General features: G+C 44.3%; 1 protein-coding gene and 1 pseudogene across 16 annotated transcripts in view; one reads left to right on the forward strand and one right to left on the reverse strand.

Annotated features, from left to right (window-relative positions):
* TTLL5 (tubulin tyrosine ligase like 5) overlaps positions 1-20,101 on the forward strand; it is a 286,873-nt gene that overhangs the window by 160,024 nt on the left and 106,748 nt on the right. The window lies entirely within an intron of this gene.
* LOC125167471 (40S ribosomal protein S2-like) lies at positions 5,317-6,208 on the reverse strand (annotated as a pseudogene).

The raw sequence follows: 20,101 nt of genomic DNA on the forward strand, positions 1-20,101 counted from the left end.
TTTTCTTTCCTATATGTGCATCGCATACACAATGGGAGCTTGAATGTTGGGAGGGTAAATACAGAACTGTGCAGTAAGTTGTTAAACACAGCCCTCTTGCCTTTTCTTTTTACGTGACTCTGCTGTGAGATAGCTACTTGAATGCTCCCTTTTCCCTTCTCAGCTCCGACCCTCTCTGACCACCTGCCAAAGGGGAGACACACAGAGCCCTCTTCTATTTTGGGAAAGTAGTTAAGTTTTGAAAAACTGGAGGTCCCACATTCCTCTGATGGAATGGGTTATCATTCTGGGAATAGAGCATCTCCCTTTTCCAAAAGCACAGATGACGGCCCCCAGCGAGCAACCCTGACTCTTGAGGTCTTGGAGTACATTTCTTGAGCGCACCCCTTGTTCGCCGCTGGACCTTCAGCACTTAGCACAGCGTCAACAGCACATGGTTATTAAACATGATTGCCCTGCGACTGCTGTGCCGGGTGGAGGGACGAGACAGGCAGGGTGCCCTCCGAAGCCCACACTCAGAGCTCTCCCCGATTCCTCGCTTCCTTGCTTAATAATCTCCTCCTCCCATCCAGTCTGCGGTCACCTCCAGCCTGTTCCAGCTGCCCCCAAACTTGCTCCTTCCTCTGGACTCTGACTCCTCCCTCTTCTGGAGTATAGTATCTGCTCCTCTGCGTAATTATTTATTTTTATGCCTTTGTTCTTTATCTCCTGATGTGTAAGTCTTTAAAAGACAAAGGCTAGATTTTCTTCCTACACCAAGAACCTGGGACCAGGAACATGGACCTGGAACTTCCTGACTTGGGCTAAATCGTTTGACAAAAAGCCTCACTTTGCCGTGTGGGAAATGATGATGCCTGGGTTGTCTTGACGGTCTGATGAACTCATATATGTGAATGTGCTTTGTAAACTATAAAGTACTGCACATGAGTAGGTCTCTTCAGTATTAATAACACTTATCACTGTAGAATAGCGATGTTTATCCTGCTGATGATACACAGTCTGACCTCCCCCAGAGCTGAGGTAGATCACCAGCTCCGTCCTGCATTACTCAGCTTGGCACGGGTTTAAAGCACAAAATGGGCTATTCCGGGCCCTCTCTGTCATCGCCTCTCTTTCAGTCTGCAGGTTCTTCTTTTTCAGACCTGTGGGGTCATTATTTTTCTTCCTAGTCTCTTCCTGCTTCTCCCCTCAGGCCCTGGCTGAGTTTTCTCTTTCAGCCCATCTGTTCTTAGCGAAGCAAGGTTCACCCATGTCCTTTCCCATTTGAGGTCGGATTGGCCATCCCAGAGGACCTCCCGCAGCTCTGCCCACAGCAGCGCTGGCCCCTCGTCATTTTCCCTCCGCCCAGCCCCGTACCTTCAGCAGCAGCCCGCTCGGGACCCTTCCTATTTTCCTGTCCCTGCCCTCGCTTCTCTGCCAGGCTGTCCCTTCAGTCCCGCCTTCCATGACATCCCTTCGCGCATTTGCTTCCTTCTTCTGGGCTCTGACTTTTCATCTGGGAAGACTACTCACCTTTTCAAGACTCTGAAGTTTGGTGTATCACCTGGCACCCAGTCCCCATCACCTTTAGTAGATGGATAGGCACTGCCATTCTTTACAGCTATCACATGGCTTGAGAAGGTCCAAATTCCTTTATATTACATGCTTGAAGGTCTCACATTTAAATGTGATGGCCTGGTATTTGAGAGCATGCATTTTAGAGGCAGACCAATTTGGATCCCTCCTTGTTTTAGCCACTTACTAGCTATGTCACTCAGGGCAAGCTCTTTGAAGCTAATGTTATTATATCTAAATGAAGGCAAAATGCCTACCTTGTAGGGATATGCTGAGGAGCAAATGAAAATTAAACGACATAAGAAAAGCACTTTCACACGGTGCCTTACCATAGAGTAAGTGCTCAGTAAATGGGAATTACTATAAACGTTTCCAGGCCACTTGTCCATACCCTGTCTCGTGAGTATTAAAAACTGGAGTTAGGGGGTGCCTGGGTAGCTCAATCCTTTGAGCATCTGAGTTCGACTCGGGTCATGATCTCTCGGTTCGTGGGTTCGGGCCCCCTGGTGGGCTCTGTGCTGACAGCTTGGATTCTGTATCTGCCTCTCTCTCCCCCTCCCCGGCTTGTGCTCTGACTCACTCTCTCTCTCTCTCTCTCTCTCTCTCTCTCTCTCTCACAAAAATAAATAAACATTAAGAAAAAATGGAAGTTAGCTGGTTTTGTAAATTCTTACCCCTGCCTGGTGGTAAAGTGAGGACTCGAACCCAGGGCTTCAGGTTCTCTTCCTGATGAATTTTTCATTCAATCCTTCTAACTCCTCCAAAGGCTCATTTTAGTTTCGTTTCTTTGGGCGGAACATAAGACCACCCCAGAGAGAGGAATGTTCGTTTCCTCATGCATATGTTCATTCAGCAAACATTGCATGACTGTGATGTTGCCAGGCTCTGGGTGGACAAAGACCAGAATGATGAATGCAGTGCCGCCAAGGTTGGTCCCAGCGGGTAAGAAACAGTCACGGTGAAGAAAAGTCACAGCACGCTGCTCCTGAAAGTATTATTACACTATACTTTAACTACCTTGGGTTCAAACACATTTAAAAAATAAATAAAATAACAGCGAAAAAAAAAAAGAACAGTCACAGTCCAAAAAAAAACATACCAATAAAAGGCATCTTGGAGCCTTGAGGAATAAGCTGTATCAGAAGAAAACCAGAGTAGGCTTTGCAGGGGATAGATTATTATTTTTTACCAGGTGAAAACGGCAGAGACTTGCGTGAAGGCAGAGAAGTGCGGGAGAGCATGGTTGTGAGAGCGTGGCGAGCAAGTAGGGGATGGCTCGGGTTGAGGAGGGAAAGTTAAGTGCGCCATTCTGAGGAGAGTTTATCCTGGTATCTGCCCAGCTCATTAATGTCGCCTGAAGGAGTCAGGGGCAGGTGTGTGTGTTTTAATATTGCTCCGTCTTTTTTTTTTTTTTTTTTTAATGTTTTTATTTATTTTTGAGACAGAGACAGAGCATGAGCAGGGGAGAGGCAGAGAGAGAGGGAGACACAGAATCCGAAGCAGGCTCCAGGCTCTGAGCTGTCAGCACAGAGCCCAATGCGGGGCTCAAACTCACGGACTGTGAGATCGTGACCTGCGCTGAAGTTGGACGCTTAACCGATGAGCCCCCCAGGCACCCCTGCTCCGTCTTTTTACCTCATGTTTCTACTGTCTCTTCCCCATTCATATCTGGCAAACTCTTCCAGTCATTCTGGATGAGGCCCAGCGCTAACCGTTACCCTGTGCGCCTTCTGCGCTCATCTCGCAGAGGTGGCCTTCTTACCCGTGGCCTCCACCTTGTGTTGTAGTTCAATTTCACGTCTTCTGCCACCTCCTTTAAAGCGAAGACCTGAACATCTGTGTACCCCTGTCCCTCACCGCGATATCTGACATGCAGTAGCCACTAACATAACTGAAGGAACGTGAATGCCGTAACTCAACATGTTTCCATCTGTAGGATCTGAGCTTCAGTGTCCGGCACTGAAGTTCCGGAACTCAGTCCGGAACCCCGGCACTGAGCTGCTCAAAACCCTACTGTGGCACGAAGACCTTTTTGTGTGTGCGGCGCACTCCCACCTACTAGAACCGTGCGCCGCACACTCGAAGGGATTAGACGACTGAAAACAGTACTCAGCCCAGCGACTTCCACCCAGTGGAATCCATATTAAAGCAGAGCAGTGTCTCACAGTGTTCGCTAAGCTGTCTACGGTTATTCTCCTCACCTGGCCTTTTTTCAAGGACTGTGCGGCTGTTTGAGTAGCACTGTTTACTTACAGCCCTGACTAACCTCGGCTACACTCACAAGGAAAAGTTTCTTCATATTCTAATAAACACACAATCTATATTTGGTACCAGCTTCATGTCACATTTTCTCTCTTACGTTTTGCAAATATACCCTGGTCTGCACCCTGCCACAGGGATCCAAACAGCTCAGTGGTCTTCTGACAGACAGAGCTGTAACACGGTATTCACATGTGTAGTTAAATATATGTTACATACTGATCAAACTTCCACTTTTGTGAAGTTGCCTCGGCACGGAAGAGTGGAGAATCTCTCTTAAGGTTTTAGTGAAGAGAGGCATTGTAATTCAACAGCAGACCATCCTAATGATGTACCCCGATGCGTGCTATGGTAGGATGGCAGGCCACTCCACTAGGATAGTACCTTCAAGCTAAGTTTTCTTTTCCTTTTAAAATGTGTTACCCAAGTAACTGCATAACAAATTATCTCCCAGTTTAGCAGCTTAAAACAACAAACATTATTATCTCAGTTTCTGTGGGTCAGGAATTAAGAAGCAGTTTAACTGCTCGGTTCTGGCTCAGGCTCTTTCATGAGGGTGTAGTTAAGATGGCCGCCGAGTGGGCTGCAGTCATCTGAAGGCTTGCCTGGGGCTGGAGGATCCACTTCCATGATGGCTCACTCTCACATGGATGGTGAGATCATGCTGGCTATTGGCAGGAGGCCTCACTTCCTCACCACATGGACTTCTGCACAGGGCTGCCTGCATGTCCTCATGACATGGCAGCTGGCTTCCTCCTCATGACATGGCAGCTGGCTTCCCCCAGAGCGAATGACTCAAGAGAAAGACTGAAGCCAATGTCTTTTATGACCCAGCCTCAGAAGGCTTTTATGACCCAGCCTCAGAAGTCCTACACCATCGTTTAAAAAAATTGTTTTAATTGTGGCAAAATACACATAACATAAAATTTACCATTTCTGTTTTTAAGTGCACAGCTCAGTAGCATTAAGTACATGACATTATTGTGCAACCACCGCCACCATCCACTTCCAGAACTCTTTCATCTTGCAAAACTGAAACTCTGTAGCCATTAAACACTAACTTCCCCTTCTCTCTCCCCCCAGCTGCTGGCAGTCACTAGTCCACTTTTTGTCTCTATGAATTGGGACTATGCTAGGTACCCCATATAAGTGGAATCATACACTATTTGTCCTTTTGTGATGGACTTAATTCGTGCAGGGTAATATCCTCTAGGTCCATGCATAGTGTGACATCTGTCAGAATTTTCCTCTTTATGGCTGAGAATATTCTGTGGTAGGTATATACTACATTTTGTTTATCCATTTATCTGTCAGTGGATACTTGGAATGCTTCCCCGTTTTGGCGGTTGTAAATAATGCGGCTCTTAACGCGGGCGTACAGATACTTGTTCGTGTCCCTGCTTTCATTTCGAGTATATATCCGGTGTGGAATTGCCAGATCACATGATAATTCTGTTTTTTCCAGGCTAAATGGATCCACTTTATTTTTCTTGTATGAACATACTACGTGGTGGCCATGGATGGGGTCTGGCCCTTCCACATGGAGACTCTGGTGTAGCTCTTTACTGGGTGCTTTGATGCTCAGTGATAACTTTATAGACTTGGTTAACACAGTCTCTTCCTAGAGGTTGGGTGACATAGCTGGAGGTCTTGGAGACGGCATCAAAGGTAGCCTTGACAATGATGCCCAGAGTGGCAGTGCTTCCCCTGGACAAGGTATAGCAGTCATTGATAGCAGCCATCAGCAGCAGCTTTTTGGGCAGAGTAGCTGAGATCATGCCAGTACCTCTCAGGCTAGGGAATGAGGCATACTGGCACGGAGCTTCTGCAGCTGGTCAGCTTGCAAGGGGTGGTGTGGGGCCTCTGATTGAGTCTTGTCCCTGGGTACCCTCGCCGCACAGCGACAGTGGTGAGCTTGGCCAAAGTGATGGTGCCGCGAATGGCAGCGGCTGCCTTCTGAGAGCATTTACCCAGATTGACATGGCTCATGTGGCCCCCGATGGCAACAATGCCTTGAACCTGGTTCACTGCCCAGCCGGGATCTGTTTTTGCACAGGCATAATCCTTAAGCTCACCCTTAATGGTCACCTCTAGGAAAAAGTCCATGACCCCTTAGGCTCCTTGATGGGCAGGGGGAAGAGAGAGATTTCCTCCAGGGACTCAGCAATCCTGTCCTTGCCAGGTGGCCCAGCTTGGTGACAGGGAACCACACTTGTCCTTGGCCTTGCCTCAGTGAGCTCTGTGGCTCAAGACACCTGCAGCTCCAGAAGCTGTTGCCCAGACCTCTGGAAGTCGCTGCTTCCAGGCTTCCTACAGCACACGCACGCATCCTCTGCCATTTGGTGTTTTCTTGGAGGAGAAGGGCAGTTCTATTTTTAATGTTTCGAACAACCATCATCCTGTTTTACACAGCCGCTGCAACATTTTACATTCCCACCAGCAGTGCATAAAGGTTACGGTTTCTCCACATCTTCACCCACACTTGGCATTTTCTTTCTTTCTTTCTTTCTTTCTTTCTTTCTTTCTTTCTTTCTTTCTTTCTTTCTTGATAGTAGCCATCCTAATGGTTGGGAGGTGGTATCACTGTGGTTTTGATTTGCATTTCCCTAGTGATTAGTGATGCTGAGCATCCTTTCATATGCCTGTTGGCCATTTATTTGTATATCTTCTTTCCAGAAATGCCTATTCAGGATTTTAATAGAGTAGCTCGGTTTTTTGTTTTTCTGAATTTGAGGAGTTCTCTATGTATTTTCTGTATTAGTCCTTGATCAGATACGATTTGCAAATAGTTTTTTCCCATTTCGTAGGTTGCCTTTTTATTCTGTTGATGGTGTCCTTTGAGATGCAGAAGTTTATCATTTTGATGAAGTACAATATTTCCATTTTTTTTCATTGCCTGTGCCTTTGGTGTCCAGGAGGGCGTTGTCAAATCCAATGTCATGAAGCTTTTGCTCTTTGTTTTCTTCTAAGAGTCATATCATTTTAGCTCTTAACATTCAGGTCCTTCAAGCACACTATGTTTGCTGCATCCATGGCGCTGGGATAGGAACAGCAGGGACCGGGGGACGCTGGAGGCCATCTGGAGGGTTGACACCCACAATAATTCAGGTATCTTGTTTTTAAAGTTAAGCAATTCTAGGGGCACCTGGGTGGCTCAGTCTGTTAAGCCTCCAGCTCTTGATCTGAGCTCAGGTTTTGATCTCAGGGTTGTGAGTTCAAACCCCGCGTTGGGATCCACACTGGGCATGGAGCCTACTTAAAAAAAAGTTGGGTAATTCTGTAAGATTTAGAGTGACAATGGGAATCGTTTGTTCTTTCTTTCCCCACTGCTACAATCTTAATCTCCACACCTCAGAGATGCTTGCTTTCAATTATTTCTTTTAAGCACTTTCTTCTGTTACTTACCTTCATATTTCTAAGTCTGCCATTTCTGGCTTTGCATTTTATGTATTATTTACTAACTTCCTATCAGGAGATGGAAGTTTAGCATTCTCATACTACCCCCACCCCCCGCCCCCGCCCCGGCATAACCCCCACCACACCCACACACACTTCCCTTCCTCCCAGCCTTGCCCTGTACGATAATATCATGTGTTGTTCAATCAATGTTCACTGTTTTCATTATCATAACTATTCCTTCAGAAACTTCTGGGCCTCTTAGGGTCCTCATTTCTTCTCTCCTATTTATCCATTTCTCTGTTGTCTGAATTTCTGAGGGATTCTCTTAATAATGCCTTCTACTATCTGTTTACCTACAGCCAACTCGGTACATGTTGTGAAATGAAGAAATGTTCTGAGTTCCAAATTTCTTCCAGTTCAAGACAGTTCACACATTGCCGCAAACCCATGGTGGGAGGTGAGGGGAATATATATGTGTATGCACGCACGCACACACACACACACACACACACACACACACATTGTAATTGATATAATATAAAATATACAATACATATAACTATGTGTTCTCCAATTTTCTACAGACTTAAATATTTCTGCACTTAATTAGTTGGACAAAATAATACATACATGTAGCCACACCATGCAACAATCACACAAATATATACAGATTGTGGGGAGATAAACAGCCCTCTCCTCAGAGATAGTCACAGTTAAGAAATTGATTTGTGTATTTTGTGCTTTTCTGAGGCTTTTTTTCCTTCCTAATGTCTCCATGGTTGTTTTTTTGTTTGGTTTTTTTTTTTGGTCTATTTATATAAACCTACTTAAATATTTTCAGCTACTATGCAGTTTTCCAAAGTTTGAATATGCGCTCTAATTTATTATACCACTCTCCTAGTAAAGAGTAAGTTGTATCCCATTTAGGTATCTGCGGTGAGCACCTTGTACACACATCTGTGTGCGCTTGTGCAAGTATTTCTATAGGGTATGTTCCAAGTGGAATTTGTTGGGTCAAATGCTATGTATACTTGGAATTTTTTATAGTCACTGTCGAATTGGCCTCTCGAAAGGCTTTACCAGTATAGCCTCCAGTCTGGAGTTCAGAAGTATGCCCTTTCTCCACACTTTTGCCAGCATTACACCGTTGATCTTCTGAACTGTCACATCTTTTTCATAAGCTCCCTCCCATTTTTACTGACCCTGAGATTAGAATAGAATCTATCTTTGGAAATATCAGGGACGCTTTGTTTTAGGAGACGACCACAACTGAGATCGGGCCCGGATGGGGAAGGTAAAGGGTTCTCAGTGGTCTCTTTCTTTTCATAATGTCAACTAAGACCAGAAAGAATCTCTGTGAGTCAGCTTCTTTCCGCCACACTGCTTAGGTGCTTTTCTCTCCTGCTTTTGTTTTTGACTGATTTCATCCAAGGAGCCTGACCCTTCCCCCTCCTGAAGTAATGAATAACCAGAAAAGTCACAGAGCCCAGCACTGAGTGAAGGAAGCTTAAGGAAAATATTAAAGAGGAAGAAAAGTGTTTGATGTACTTTTAATATAAAATGTGGAAAAAGCAGAGGAAGGGTGGGGGTTGGGGAAGGGAGGGGGAGAAAGATTATTCACGGTAATGGGAACCAAATGTTGGCTGGGCCCGGCGGCTTTTCAAAGTGATAATAACGTAGAGCCAGCAGCACAGGGCACGCCTTAACCCTTCCCTACCTGCACAGCTCCTTCTAGGCAGCTTTTCGGGGGCGGGGTCCACTTGGAAGAGGTCCTGGTACGTGGAGAATTTCTGTTCCCCTCCTGCCACCGTGACGAAAGAAGGAAGGTGGAGGCGAGTGGTAGAACAATGAGTGGCCACCTGCCTGCTGAGACCCCTCCCTCTGTGTCGGAATCTCTCTCTCTGTGCCGGGCTTTCATAATCTCGGGCAAGGAGCAGCCTGCTTGACCCAGAGCTCACCGAGATCATCTCCCTTTGCTGTGTAAAAGGGGACTTAGCCAGAGCTGAGGTCCCAAGGGACAGACAGGCGCGCTCTCTCCATCAGTAATAACCCCACTGCACGAAGGACCCCCGCCGTGGAGGCTCAAGTCCTCTTGGGTGCCAAGTACGTGCCCTTGTCTGAAGGCTCGGGCCTCTGTTTCTCTTGGGAGTCTTCTCATGCCTCTGTGGGATTGACATGTAAAGACTGTTCAGAGCTGAAGGGCGCTCCCTGACTTATGACTTCCAGGTGGTCAGGGACAGGCCTGTCAGCCTAGCCGTTTATCTGTGGAGGGAGAAGGGAAAGGGCGAAGGGACGGAGATCCTGCTTCAGGTGGCTCTTCACTTCCATCTGGGTTCAAACTTTGTTTAGGCACTTTTAAAAGTCCATCTCGTAGGGGCGCCTGGATGGCTCAGTCGGTTAAGCGTCCGACTTCGTCTCAGGTCGTGATCTCACGGTTTGTGAGTTCGAGCCCCACATCAGGCTCTGTGCTGACAACTCAGAGCCTGGAACCTGCTTCGGATTCTGTGTCTCCCTCTTTCTCTGCCCCTCCCTGGCTCACTCTCTCTCTCTCTCTCAAAAATAAATAAAATTTTAAAAAGTCCCCCCCCCCAAAAAAAAGTCCATCTTGTATAAGAAAGAAGGAAGCCTTGTTTTTTTTTTTAATTTTTTTTTTCAACTTTTTTTTTTTATTTATTTTTGGGACAGAGAGAGACAGAGCATGAACGGGGGAGGTGCAGAGAGAGAGGGAGACACAGAATCGGAAACAGGCTCCAGGCTTCGAGCTATCAGCCCAGAGCCTGACGCGGGGCTCAAACTCACGGACCGCGAGATTGTGACCTGGCTGAAGTCGGACGCTCAACCGACTGCGCCACCCAGGCGCCCCGGAAGCCTTGTTTTTTTATGTCGAATATTTACCATTTTAGAGAGGCAGCCCCCAAATGTAGGGCAGTGGTAGCAATAGGGCAGGCAGCAGACGAGTGCTCAGACCCGGTGGTCAGCTGGGCGGGCTGCTGGAGCTCCCCAAGCCTCAGTTGCCTCATCTAAAATTGAAGTATCCGTTTTGTTTCAAATGTTTTTAAAAGACATCTTGGGGGGATTTTATAGTTTTACATTTCACATTTAAGTCTGTGATCTATTTTGAGTCCATCTTTGTCTGAAGTGTGAGGTTTATGTTGTGGTTTATTTTTTTTTAATTTAATTTTATTTTTTTAATGTTTATTTATTTTTTGAGAGACAGAGAGAGAATGCGAGGGGGGGAGGGGCAGAGAGAGAGGGAGACACAGAATCGGAAACAGGCTCCAGGCTCTGAGCCATCAGCCCAGAGCCCGACGCGGGGCTCGAACTCACAGACCGCGAGATCGTGACCTGGCTGAAGTCGGACGCTTAACCGACTGCGCCACCCAGGCGCCCCTTAATTTTATTTTTTTTAATGTTTATTTATTTTTTGAGAGACAGAGATAGAGTGAGAGTGGGGGAGGGGCGGAGAGAGAGGGAGACACAGAATCCGAAGCAGGCTCCAGGCTCCGAGCTGTCAGCACAGAGCCCGACTCGGGGCTCGAACTCACAAACCGTGAGATCATGACCTGAGCCGAAACCAAATGCTTAACCGACTGAGCCACCCAGGCGCCCCCGTTGTGGTTCATTTTTTTTGCCTGTTGACATGCCATCGCTGCAGCACCATTTGTTAGCAAGCAGATGGCTTTAAAATGGTGATCCTTCCTCCATCGGGTTGGTTTTTCTAGCTTTGTCAAAAATCAGTTGAGCATATTTGTGTGGGTCTTGGATGATTTGATTTGATTTTACTTTACTTTAAATATTTTATTTTCAGTAGTGAGTCTTTAATTGTTTTTTTCTTTTTAAGTAGGCTCTATACCCATCCTGGGGCTTGAACTCACAACCCTGAGATCAAGAGTCGCATGCTTCACTGACTGAACCAGCCAATGACGCGGAGTCTTGGATGATTTTAAGTATTCCTAAAACAAAGGCCTATAGCAATAACTGTTTATTAGAAAATCTTCAGCAAATGCTATGTTAGGTTCTAATTTTCTGTTCTTCAACGTACCTTTGCTATCCTACCGATTTAGGTTCAAAGCAGCTCTTTCACTTCCTCTGTATGTGCGGGTTGACCTGCTACTCAGTGTAAGCCTTGGTGTCCTCGTCTTAATACAGAATAGTGACTTGTCGCAGTGGGTTGCTGTCGGGACTAAGCACGGTGAGGCGTAGAAGGGGCTCAGCTTGAAATCAGGCGTGTAGAGAGTCCTCGCTCTAATGGTAGTAGCGATGATGAGAGTCGCCTGCCTGGCCATCCATCCCAAGCCACGCTTACTCACGCTCCTTGCCTTCCCCAAAGCTTAGCTGTCTTTAGCCTTTCCATCATAGTGTCTTCACGCGTGCATGAGTGATCCCAACGAAAGCTGCTGTGCTGTGCTTTCCTTAGATGACACTTTTGACCAGTCACATTTTATTTCCGAACACAGTATACGCGAGATTGCCATCTTACCAGCTTTAATGACAGTATCTCTCTACCCGTCACCACCCCCACCGTTTAGCCACACTGGATTTCCTGTTCTTCCCTGCTCGTTTATGTGCTACTCCTTCTACCTGGAATGTCCCTTCCTGTTGTCAAATTGCTGGTCGTCTTCTGAGATCATTTCTACTTTGAAGCCTTTCTCGATTTCCCCCATAGGAAGTTGCTCTCTTCCTCTTGTTTTCTAAAGCTAGTGTCCTGTTTCCAGCACGGTGGCACCCAGAGTTTGGGGAGTCACAGGAGTTGTTCTTTCTTAATTTGAAAAAATATACACATTTTCTTTATGATACATGAATACATAAGATATATCCCTATGTGTTCCTGTTAACATTAAATGATAAAAACAAGATAATATAATCACAGTGTGCTGGAATAATATGAATGATATGTACCAGAGTACCATGATTGCAGAATAGGATTATGGGTGACATTTTGGTCTGCTTAGTTACACTTTTCAGTTCTTGGACATTTTCATAGTCAGCATGTATTAATTTTTAAATTGACTTTTATGTTCTTCAGTGTGCCTTACAGTTTATTATTAATTCAGAAATGCTCTTATTTGAAACAATAAGATTCTTTTTTTTTTTTTTTAAGTTTATTTATTTATTTTGAGAGAGAACGAGCAAGAGCGGGGGAGAGGCAGACAAAGAGGGAGACAGAATCCCAAGCAGGCTCCACACTGTCAGCACAGAGCCTGATGTGAGCTCGAACTCACGAACCACGAGATCATGACCTGAGCCGAAATCCAGAGTCGGATGCTTAACCGACGGAGCCATCCAGGCGCCCTCAAACAATAAGATTCTTCTTGTGCTTTTGAACTTAAATCTATAGGATTCCAAAGTTATATTGAAGTACAGAAAATTAGAACCTACATAGCATTGCTAAAGATTTTCTAATAAACAATTATTGCTATAGGCCTTTGTTTTAGGAATACTTAATATTTGTTAAAGAGGGGAACGAAAGAAAGGGAGGAAAAAAAGAGCTAACATTTATTGAGTGGCCAGTTCATGCCAGATCCTGTACTTCTGTATTCCTGAAAACATGAGCATTTTTACCCTCAAGTACAGATGATGAATAGCTGTGGAAATGTTACCATTTGAGGGGCACCTGGGTGGCTCAAGTCAGTTAAGCATCAACTTCGGCTTGGGTCATGATCTCACAGTTCGCGGGTTCGAGCCCCGCGTCGGGCTCTGTGCTGACAGCTCAGAGCCTGGAGCCTGCTTTGAATGCTGTGTCTCCTCTCTCTCTACACCCTCCCCCACTTCTCTCTCAAAAATAAACATTAAAAAAAAAAAGAAATGTTACCATTTAAGTCTAGCTCTTTCTTTTTTCTTTTTTCTTTTTTATCGTTAAATATAGTACCTCTTTAAAACAAATGCAGTACCTCTTAATCTCTTCCACCTATTTTGCCTATCCCCCCACCACCTCCCCTCTGGCAACTGCTAGTTCTCTGTGTTTACAAATCTGCTTTTGGTTTTTGTTTTGTTTTTAGATTCCACTTGGGAGTGAAATCATATAGTATCTGGCTTTCTCTGACTTATTTCACTTAGCGTAATACCCTCTAGATGTATCCATGTTGTCACATATGACAAAATCCCATTCTTTTTTATGGCTGAGTAATATTCTGCGTGTGTGTGTGTGTGTGTGTGTGTGTGTGTGTGTGTGTGTGTGTGTTGCTTCTGTATCGTGGCTGTTGTAAATAATGCTGCAGTAAACATAGGAGTGCATATATCTTTTGGACTTAGTGTTTTCATTTTCTGTGGGTAAATGCCCAGCACTGGAATTACTGGATCCTACGGTATTTCTATTTTTAACTTTTTGAGGAACCTCCATACCGTTTTCCACAGCGGCTGCTCCAATTTACGTTCCTACCAACAGTGCACGAGTGTTCCTTTTTTCCCACGTCCTCACCAACATTTGTCGTTTCTTGTCTTTTTGATACTAGCCATTCTGACTGGTGTGAGGTGGTATCTCATTGTGTTTTTGATTTGCATTTTCCAGATGATAAGTGACGATGAGCATCTTTTCACGTATCTTTGGCCATTTGTACATCGTCTTTGGGAAAATGTCTATTCAGGTCCTCTGCCCGTTTTAAATTCAGATTATTTGTGGGGTTTTTTGATACTGAGTTGTGTAAATTTTTTATATATGCTGGATATTAGCCTTTTATTGGACATAGCTGCAGATACCTTCTTCTATTTAGTAGGTTACCTTGTCATTCTGTTGATAGTTTCCTTCGCCGTGCAGAAGCTTTTTATTTTGGTGTAGTCTCGATAGTTTATTTTTTCGTTTGTTTCCCTTGCCTGGGAGGCATATCTAGAAGAATGTTGCCAAGGCCAATGTCCAAGAGATTACTGCTGTGTTTTCGTTTAGGAGTTTTATGGTTTCAGGTTTCACATTTAGGTCTTTAATCTGTTTTGAGTTTATTTTTGTATATGGTGTGAGAAAGCAGTTCAGTGTCATTCTTTTGCATGTGGCTGTCCAGTTTTCCTGACACCATTTATTGAAGAGACTATCTGTCCCCCGTTGTACATTCTTGCCTCCTTTGTTCAAAGATTAATGGGCCATATAAGCATGGGTTTATTTCTGGGCTCTCTATCTTGTTCCCTTGATCTATGTATCTGTTTTGTGCCAGTACCAGATTTTTTTATTACTATAGCTTTGTAGTGTATTTTGAAATCTGGGATTGTGATACCTCCAGCTTTGTTCTTTCTTGATTGCTGTAGCGATTTGGGATCATGTGTGGCTCCGTTTGAATTTTAGGACTGTTTGTTCTAGTTCTGTGAAAAATGCCAAATTTGGTAGGGATTACATTGAATCTGTAGATTGCTTTGAGTAGGATGGACATTTCAACGGTGTTGGTGTCCAGCTCTTTCCGGTATGAAAGTTTCTGCTGTTTTTACTACTTTAATTTTCCTCCTTTTAGAGGAAAATCGGTACTGGCATTTTCACATTGGCATCCTCGACTAGTCGAAGACCTAGTTATTAATGATGATAATGTGCAAAAGAGAGGCCGAAATATTTCTGAAAATAAACTATCATTTGTGGAATATAAGAAACAACCTGTGAACAGAAGTGGAGAACAATTCTGTTAGAAGCTGAAACAGTTTGGCATTATAAATATCTTTACCATCATCTGTGACTTTGTACAATTTTTCACTTTCACTGGACACTAATATCATGCTTTGTGTGTGGGCAGAAAAACATCACTAGCCTGAAGAGCTAACTATAAGTATATGGCTTATATTTAGAATTTGGATTAAATTTCTGTTTGCTTTGTCTGCTGCCTTTCTGGCTATAACTTAATTTCTTTCACAGATTCGAACAAGCAGTTCAGGCAGATTGGGATGACTACTATAGTCTTCTTGGTTTCTTACAGTGGCCTCATCATACAAGTGCTGGTCAACAAATCTTATAAATATGATTTATCATTTTAGCCATGGTTTAACGAACATATTATTCGATAGCAATGATATGGTATTTTAGAAGAGAACCATGATATCCTGGAAAGGATGTAAACAAAAAGAAATAATGAAAGATGTCCCTTTTAGCTTCCAGGCCATTTATGGACCTAGTGGGTATGGAACCAGGCCATAGACAGACACAAAGAGAAAGCCCACATTTCTTCATCAGCAAGTGTAATGTCTGAATTTAGAGCTCTAGAAGTAAAGAGTTTTTGTTTGACTCAATCCCTAGAATACAAATTTCATATTCCTATTTTTATCATATTCAAAGCAAAACTGATGAGCTTCTCTATACGAAGAGGACCCATTTTACCATATAAGAATATGGATTGCCTGTTGATCACTGAGAAATCAGGTTATGTCCCCTGGACCCTCAAAAATAAGATCATATATAAGAACTAATAGTAGCCAATAGTAACATGCAGGGCTTATGGTATGCCACACACTAAATGCTTTAGGTACCTTAATTCATTTAAAAGCTTCTACTATGTGCTAGCAACTGTTCTCAAAACTCTACATGTGTTAACTTATTTAGTGCTTGCAGCTACTTTTTAAGAGAAGTACTGTTATCATTCCCATTGTACAGATGAAAAAACTAACCACAGAGAAATGTGGCAGTTTGCCCAAGATAGGCATTGGTGAATGGCAGCCAGGATTCAAACCCAAGCAAGTGGTCACAGAATCCAAGCTCTTAACCACTCTCCGAGGGATTCTCAATGGTGTGTGTCCGAATCACCTGAAGGGCTTGTTAAAACAGATTGCTGGGCCCAAATCCAGAGCTTCTGGTTCCAGTAGGTCTGGGGGTAAGGCTCAATTACTTTCATTTTTAACGAGTTTCTAGTTGCTGCTGCGCGATTGGTTCAGGGGACCACACGTTGAGAATCACTGCGCTGGCACTGGTAATGAATTGGTATTCAGTGCAAGCAGCTGAGGACCAGAATAATGAGTTTTCAGGGGTATCCTGTCAGAGGCAGGTGCCTGCAGCTTGCACTAGCTGTGACCTTGGACTAAGCCCCTTCAGTAAATCTCGGGGACAACACATTTCAGTAGACTTGTCTTGACATAACGGAAGCATGTGCCGTGGTTGCCATGTTATGGACTTGATAAATAAGAGGCCAGTTTCTAGTGTGGTGAAGGATTGTTTCTATAGATTCTATGTTGAAGGTAGCTTGGGAATGGGCTGCTAAAAGCAACACACACACACACACACACACACACACACACACACACACACCCCTGCAGTAAGAAAAAAAGACCTGACCATGAGTACACATTTTATTTCCTTCCCTTTGGTCCTATACCTTAAAAAAAAACCAAAAAACAAAAAAAAAAAACCTCCTTTCTTGTGATTTCCCCAGTATTTTCCCTATTTTATGAAAACAACTTTATAAAGAAAAGAAAAAAGGGCTGGTGGAGAAGGTAAAAAGTTTAAGAAAAGAAAAAGGTAGAGTTTTGGGGTTTTTTTTTTCCTTTTTTTTTAGTTGTCCCCGATTTGCCTTGGCCACTTGAAGAAAGGGGGCAGAGACAGGTTGCTGAAGCCCAGGCTGTAGGCTTGACCCTTTCAAGTTCCCTGCTATTTTGCTTCCTGGGGAAAAGAGGAGGAACGAAAGGAGCCTAACTGATGCGATGAGGCAGGAATTCTAAATTTGTGACACTTTGCAAACTGTTTGTGTGCACTGAGTTTGAACCCAGCTACAATTCAGTGTAGAAGTTCTTGGAAACTGGCATGTCAGCTGCCCTAGACAATCTGCACATTAACTTTCACTTTGAAAACTTTTCCTGGCTTGTCTTTGCAGGGTGTGAAAGCTGGGTGACGGTGGGCCAGTTTTACCAAGGCCAGCTGTGCTCGTGTGTACCTGCCTTGTTGTCACAAAGGCATCAGACTTTTCCCTTCATCTGATGAAAATCCCGCTGAGCTGGACTCAAGTCTTCATTGTTGAATGAACTGGTGTCAGGGAGTTCTCTTTTGGCTTTCTTAAAGGTCACTCTTTGCTCACTTCTTTTTTAGTTCACAGCTACATTTTTCAGGCTTCATGTGGTATGCCGGTTATGCCAAAGTAAAGAGCTGGATCAAAGACATTTCTTGTTAATAAGGCTAAGGATCAATCTGTCTTTTCAGATCCAGACTGCTAATAGATAAAGGACAAGGGAGTCTCCGTCTATATAGCTTGCTGACTGCCAGAATCCTAAGTTGCCTTCTAGAACAGTGCTGTGAACTTAACCTTTGAATGGTTAGGTTTTATATCCAGCTTTGTGTTCCATAAAGCTTGCCCCCAGCTTCTCTGCCAGATGTACTGAGAAATCCTAACTTTGTCCTTATTTCCTCCTCCTGGGGATCATTCCATCAATCATGGAGTGGTACAAGTGTGGAGACGGCAGAAGTCTGGTTCACATTCTGTATCCATTGTCAAGTCCAGCTGGCTGGGGCCTCACTGTACTTTTAAAGGACAGGCATCTCAACGCTTAGCTTTTTGACACGATAGCTCAGTGTGTTCCTCCCAAATTTATATCGTTGTCATACCATATTTAATAAACTCAAAGTAAAAGTAGTCAAAGTATCTTCCTTAGACATCTTCCAGCTATCACTACTGCTTCCTTTTCCTTTTCTAGATCTCTGCCTGTTGAATGAATAATCAGAAACCTCCCTTCTTAATTGCTTGCAGTTCTGTATTTCAAGTTATATATCTTATTTGGACCCTGCTCTCACATTTTTTTAAAATTTTTTAAATGTTTGTTTATTTTTGAGAGAGAGAGAGAGAGAGAGCAGGGGGGAGGCAGAGAGAGAAGGAGACACAGAATCTGAAGCAGGCTCCAGGCTCTGAGCTGTCAGCACAGAGCCCAACGTGGGGCTCGAACCCATGAGCTGTGAGATCATGAACAGAGCCAAAGTTGGATGCTTAATTAACTGAGCCACCCGGCCCCCCACCACCCCGCCCCGGCTCTCACTTTTTTTTTTTTTTTCAACGTTTATTTATTTTTGGGACAGAGAGAGACAGAGCATGAACGGGGGAGGGGCAGAGACAGAGGGAGACACAGAATCGGAAACAAGCTCCAGGCTCTGAGCCATCAGCCCAGAGCCCGACGCGGGGCTCGAACCCACGGACCGCGAGATCGTGACCTGGCTGAAGTCGGACGCCCAACCGACTGCGCCACCCAGGCGCCCCCCGGCTCTCACATTTTAATCTCTTTTCATTCTTCCCTTTTTTTGGTGGGGGGAGCTTCTGTTGATTTTAGCATGTTGTCCTACTTTTACTCTTGGCTTTTCTATTAAAAGAAGGGTAGTAAACAATAGGTGACTCATTTATTTTCAGGGTACCAGTTGATATACAGTCTCTTCCTTATTTAGGGTCTTAGTTTTCAGGGTGCATCTTCCCCTATCCAAATCCTGTTCTCTTCAAGGTCAATGAAATTCACAAGAATCATGGTATTGAATCAATCGTATTCTCTCTACCTAATAATTGAACTACTATCTCCAAAGAAGGAGCAGTTCTTATGATTACTAATTCATGATTTATGGTTTTAGCCCTTGTGATTCAATGTGTGATTCAATGTGCAAAGAGGCTTATACACTGGGAAAGGAAGGGAAGAGATAGAAATAAATTGGATACTGAATATGTAAACTAGTAACTTGAGATGTCAGTTTCAGGCCCAAATTGAACAGGTTAGCAAAGCAATGACTTGGCAAGCCCTTAGAGAAGGCAAGGGGAATTACTTAAGCCCAGCATTGATTCATGAGAGGAAAAAAATAAAAGCCACGCTACACTAGCCTCATTTCCCTTCATGGTAGAATTTCTTTCGTAAGAGAAGATCAGGGGACTAGGAAAGAATTATCATAACTGGGTTTCAGCACAGCCTAATGAAATCTTGTGAGCACCAAAGGGAAATGTGAACAAGAGAATGCTGTCATTAGGAATATCTGGTTACTAAATAGGCCACTCTACTCAAACAATACGTCAATGTAAGTTTGAGAATTAAGTGTCTGGGGCTTTGTCATTGGCCCCTTAATTCACCATTTTTATCAATGAATTCATTCACCCATTCATATTCATTTAGGTGCCTACTGTACACCGGGCACCTACATAGCTAGAAGACGTACCGATCCCATTTCCAGATGACACAAAGTAGGATGCGATACTGAATATCTGGGATGACAATCGGTATTAACGATGATCTGGTCAGGCCGCAGTGATGCGTCTGGCCCATGGAATTTAGAACTTCGTAAGGAAAAACATAAAGCTCTTCACGTGGCTTCGGAAATTCAAGTGCGAAGAAGGCTTAAGGGTTCAGGTTGGCCTTAAGTATAATAGAAGTTAACAGTGTAGTGAGAACTGCCAAAACCCAGTGCTGCCCTGTGAGAAAATTTTCACAACACACTCTGCCAGATGCAAAAAGCCGACTACAAAGCAGATAGTGCAGAATCACTCTGTGGGAGGGAAATACACACAGAGGAAGAATATACATCAAAATGTTGACAAAGTGTTCATAGTAGCCATCTTTGTTAGTTGGATCTCAGATGACCCTGTCTTTTTGCATTTGTCATGTTTATGGCATTGAGAATATTTTTGTTCCTTAAAAAAATTACTTGTGTTTCATTTTGAAAAGATGTAAGGAGATGTGGGCTCTGCTGGCAGCTGAGGCTTTGGCCAACAGGATTGGGGGTGCGGGGGGAAGACTGTGATTCTCCCTCATTCGTCACGCTCGCATCCACTGCCTGAACAGCTGCCCCTCCCTGCTAATCAGCATGATTAGTAAACCCCCACTTCCACACAGGGGCCAGCGCCTTGCACAAGGTTACAGCACTCTCTGTCTGGGTTGGCTTGGAGCAGCGGGCCCCCGTCATGAGCCCCCGCCGGCTCTGGTGGGGAGGACTGGCAGGTGGCCTGGGCTCCCCTGCTCACACATGCTGAGCCACTCCTGA

The sequence above is a fragment of the Prionailurus viverrinus genome, chromosome B3 (genome assembly GCF_022837055.1).
Source record: "Prionailurus viverrinus isolate Anna chromosome B3, UM_Priviv_1.0, whole genome shotgun sequence".
Classification (NCBI taxonomy): domain Eukaryota; kingdom Metazoa; phylum Chordata; class Mammalia; order Carnivora; family Felidae; genus Prionailurus; species Prionailurus viverrinus.